Source organism: Urtica dioica, chromosome 1 (genome assembly GCF_054948205.1).
Source record: "Urtica dioica subsp. dioica isolate 48M chromosome 1, U.dioica_male_clone48M_v1_H2, whole genome shotgun sequence".
NCBI classification, from domain to species: Eukaryota; Viridiplantae; Streptophyta; class Magnoliopsida; order Rosales; family Urticaceae; genus Urtica; species Urtica dioica.
Window position 1 is genome coordinate 8,661,285 of NC_142756.1, and position 5,506 is coordinate 8,666,790.

The window sequence follows — 5,506 nt, forward strand, 5'->3', positions numbered from 1 at the left end:
TTTATTTTAAATCATTTATCTTTAATTAAAAAAAACCTTTTTTTTCTCCCTCTGAACGAAATTTCTAGATCTCTCACACTGTCCATTCAAAATTTATATGTAATTTTACACTAAAAAGAATATTTCACTGAAAATTACAAACATAAAATATAAGATATAAATGTGTGCCGCTAAAAAAATAAGATAATTGTGTCTATCCGCTATTTTTTTTTTGTTGAGAAATTGCACTATTGGTCAAGATTACATGATATATTAGCAGTGCAGAATACATGTGACACTATTGACCAACATTACATAATTTAAGATAAATCCTAAGGGGGCATGCATTTTCTGCCGTTCATGGGACTTGAATTCATGACCTCTCCGTCGAGATATGTGTGGGATTACTTACTACTAGACCAAACTAGTTATCACGTCTAACCGCTATTATATATGTAAACATACTTAGTGCCATGGTCGGAGCCACGTGGAGATCAAGGGGGTCAATGTTCCCCTTGAACTTTTCAAATTACAAATTTTACTCCAAATTTTTTATATTTTTAGCCCAAGTTTTTATGATTTTTTTTCAAATTTACCCTTCTTTTTTTTTCAAATTTGCCCCCTTTACTTCCATTCTTGGCTCCGCCACTGCTTAGAGCATATAAAATATCACGTGGTTTCCATTACAACCAATTAGCATGCCAACTTACTCCTTCATTTCTTTTAGGGTCTAGGAAAATAGTCAACTTAAACATTTGATATTGCTAAATAACCAACGTTTGGTAAATCTTACGTAAATAGTCATTTTCATGTATTTACAGACGTAAATCTTAGATAAATAGTCACCTCCATATATTAGATCACGTCATTATTTACGGCTATTTACTTAAGATTTACTAAACGTTGGCTATTTAGCAATGTCAAACGCTTAAGGTGGCTACTTTCCTAAGTTTTTTTTTTTTTTTTTTTTTTTTTGTGCCAACTCAATTTACCCTCTCAAAATGCATATTTTTTTACAGGTGGATGATTTATTCTTTTTCAGCTTAATGTCATTGTATTAAATAATGTAATATGGGACAATAATATCACTTGTACTTTCATTGTTAATATATCATATCATATCATTTTAGCCAATAATGTCACTTCTCAAAAAAAAAAAATCTCAAAATTATGTGCGTTAATTATCTTAGATTGGATTCCCGTATATTTACTATTATTGAAGATTGTATGTGTCATATTGATCAACTTTTGTCTTGTTTCATAAATAAGTTTCATATAAGGGCAACTGTTCATGTCAAATACAAACGAATCTAATGATATAAATTATATTTACATTTTGTATTCATGGCCTAAGATTTTTTTCTTATAATTTCATGGGAAAATAACACATATATACTATGTGTTTTAGTGAAATGTCGACTTTAACTTTTGATTTTCAAAAATATCGAGATTATACCCTCTGTTTAACTAAAATGACGAAATTATACCCTGAAATGGATAACAGTGTCACAAATCCCCCTTTCATTGATATTAACTCTTATATAAGAAAAATCGAATCAAATTCAAAACAGTATCCTAACTTTCAAATTTCCAATTTTGAAATAAATATAGCCTTAAATTGAAATTAAATAATAAAATTCATATCTCCCAAGAGATAACTTCATTCTGTGTTCGAATTGCAACTCTAAATCCTGGATTCTCTGTTCGAATCGGTAATTTTGATGACTATCAACTGTCGATTTTTACCCTTTTGCCTCTTTTTGCGTTCTTTACGATTAAGAGACTGTTGTTTATTTTTTAGTTTTTTTTAATAAATTTCATATATGACGCGAATGAATAAAGATAATTGGTGTTTACATATAAATATTATAGTCAACGTCAATTAAAAGTCAATAAAAAGAATATTTGTGGTACTGTTGTCTATTTCAGGGTATAATTTCGACATTTTAGTTAAGCAGAGGGTATGATCTCTACATTTTTGAAAACCAAAGGTTAAACTCGACATTTCACTAAAACACAAAGTATATATGTGTCATTTTCCCTAATTTCATTAGTCACTCAATTGATATACAATATAATAATAAGAAGTTAATAACAATGAGATAGAATTACCAGAGTAGAGAAGGATAACAATTTTTTCATCCATTTAAAATAACGAAATGTTTTTGGAATTATTTTAAGCTTCATGCGGAGCAAACCAATAAATTTAAGGATAATTTACAAGATTACCCCCTGAACTCGTGCTTGATTAACAAAGTGCACCCTGTACTCGGATTTTCAACAAAAAATACCCTGAACTCAGGTTTTTGTTAACTTTTGCCCCCTCCGTCAATTTTTTTCACAAACTGTTAAAGTTTTGATGACGTGGAGGTCACATAAAACTTAAAACATGCGTAATTATCAAAATACCCTGAGTTCTATTATTATTATTTTTTATATATATTATTATTATTATTATTATATTTTAATAAATAAAAAAAGTTAAAGAAAAACAAAAAATTATCTCTGAGACTCTCTTCGTCTCTCCATCGCTCTTCAAAGCCCAGCTCACAAATCCTGGGCGGAGGGAGATTCGAAGCGGCGTTGAAGTCGAACCCGTCCATCCTGGGCGGAGGGAGATTCGAAGGCACCGACAGCTGCGTCCTCGGGGCCACCGACAGCTGGCAGGCGGCGCTGGCGGCCGCCGCGCTCGTCGGGTTCGCGGGCCCCGTCTCGGCCATCGGGGCGATCCTCGCCGGGATCGACTACAGCGGGCTCGACCACGTCATGGTGTTCGCCTGCGGGGCTCTGTTGCCGAGTTTTTGGCGGGTCGCCGCGCGGGCCGCCAGCCTGGACAAGAGGAAGAGCGGGCTCGGGGTCGCCGCGGGAATGGGTTTCGCCAGCCTAGATCTATATATTTCCCAGTCATGCCTCGTCTTTGCTACAAGCCTAAAGCCCTCTTCTTGTTGTTGATGATTTTGATTTTGTTGTGGTTCGTTGTTGTTCTTGATCTTTTCCATGGTCCAAGCTCTGCTCAAATGCCTCTGAAGCTGATCGTCCAAGCTCTTTAGATCTATTTGGTCAGCTCTCACATACCCACCTCCACTTTCACTCTTCTCCTTCATTTCTTCTTCTTTCTTTTCTGTGGAAATTTGCAAAGTGATGAGTGTATATACTATATATGCGAGTTTTCTGTAAAGAACCGAACTTTTAGAGTGACTTGGAAATGGGTTTTTTTTTCGCTGCTGTGTGGAAATGGGTTTTTTTTCGAACTTTTCGGCTCCGGGAGATATGTCGTCTGCGTTGCAACCAGCGGAGAATGCTGGGCTGTGAGCCGAGCTGGTTTGGACTTCCAAAGGAGCGAGAACACTCAGATTCTCCGAGGAAGAAAAATCCCCGAGATAGAGGAAAAAAAAATTCTTTTTAATTTATTTTTTTCATTTGTTAAAAAAAATTATTTTTAATTATTTTTTCATTTGTTTTAAATATATTCATTTGATAAGATTACTAGTGTGCCCTCAAACTAGTAATTATGTGAGAACACGTGCTCAAAAATTGGATGTTAACGGAAAAAAAATTAACAGAAGGGGCAACGCGTTAACAGAACAAGAGTTCAGGGTAGTTTTTGTTGAAAATCCGAGTTGAGGGTGCACTTCGTTATTCGAGTAAGAGTTCAGGGGGGATTCTTGTAAATTATCCTAAATTTAATTCTATTTGTGAGAACAACCGCACTCTTTTTAAAACCGCCTTATTAAAACCCGATGAAAAAAGAAGAAAATAGAAAAATAGTCAAACCGTTAATCTTAGGTGATGTTGGCTATTTACCTAAGATTAACGGTTATTTTCCTAATTGATTTACCTAAGTTTGCTTTTTTAACGGCTATTTACCTAAGATTTACTAAACGTTGGCAATTTAGCAATGCCAAACATTTAAGTTGGCTATTTTCTTAATTTTATTGGTTTAATGTGGCCGTTTGGTGTTTTTAAGTGCTATTTACCTAAGATTTACTAAACGGTTTACTAAGATTAACGGCTATTTTCCTAATTGATTTACCTAAGTTTGCTTTTTTAACGGCTATTTACCTAAGATTTATTAAACGTTGGCTCTTTTGTCAAACGTTGGCTATTTTCCTAATTTTAAACCGCCCCATTAGAACCCGAAACAATTGCGGTTTGGGTTGGTTACAACTCAAACTTTATCTGGTTTTAATGGGGCGGTTTAAACAAGAGTGCAGTTTCGTTTGGATGATCGTGTTGTTCGGTTTTATAGTCGTGAGATTGGGTTAAACCAAACCAACTCGATAGTGTTAATTCTTTGATTTTTGTAAGATTGCGAATATTTTTTTTTTTACTATTGTTAAAAAATATTATTTTTTTAATAATATTATAATTAAATAAAAAAAATACTCAGTGTTATACTTTATTATTTGCGACTACATAAAAATTTGGTAATTGAATATATGCGTAATTTTTATTTTAATACGTAATTTTTTAAAGATAAGTAAAATTTTGATTTTATTTGACAAATCGTTCTAGATATAATAGACGTATATGATTTTCATTCAACTTATAAAGTCATTTGTCGAAGATTATAATCCGAAAAAACCAACCACAATCAACCCGATCTTTATTTTCGGGTTGGTTTGGTTTGACTTTATCTTTCAATCGGGTTAGTTTGGGTTTTAAAATTAAAAAATATTTGTAGCGATTCGGGTTGATAGGACATGAAAAAACCGACTAACCCAACCCGATTACACCCCTCATCTAAAGTAATTAAACCAAAGGAGAAAATACTCGATTTTAATTCTAGAATTTCTTATCCATTAATTAATCATGGATAGAATATAAAATTATTAAATAAAAAGGACTCATTTGCAAAAAAAAAAGTAAATTTAACTTGGAAAATAAATTAGATCAACAGTTTAAGGATCATTTTGCAACAAAATAAAAAGATTTGGGGTTAGTTTGAGAAGGTGGACAAAAGGACTTGCTGTTTCTTCATTTACACGGGGGAAACCCATTAGGAAAGCAAAAAAAAAAAAAAAAAAAAAAAAAAAAAAAAAAAGAAACAAGAAACGCAGCACAGAGAGAGAGAGAAGGCAGTGAAGACTATGCGATATTCGAAATTGATATTTGATACGATGGTTCTTACCCACGCGAAACATAATATCTACTTATATCTTATGTTTGCTATAACTTGTCTGTTCCTTCTTACTGCTCGTCATTCTGATCTTATATCTGGTAACAGAAGAAAAACTTACGACCAGTTTTAATGATTGGGTTTTCAATGGATTTACGTTTCGTACTGTGTATTGGAATGAAAACTAGTACGTTCTTTCTGTCTTTGATTACTGATAAGGGGTTATAAGTGATAACCCACTTCTTAAAATTTAATTGGGTTTTAAGCCCATTATCTTCATTATTTGTCATGCTGAAAACTCTTTAAACAGAGGATTGGGCTCAGCTCGCTGACAAGCCCAACCCGTATGACCGAAGCTCAGTCTTTAGACGAGTACTTCTTCGAGCCTTTGACTTCGTCTTCAACCAG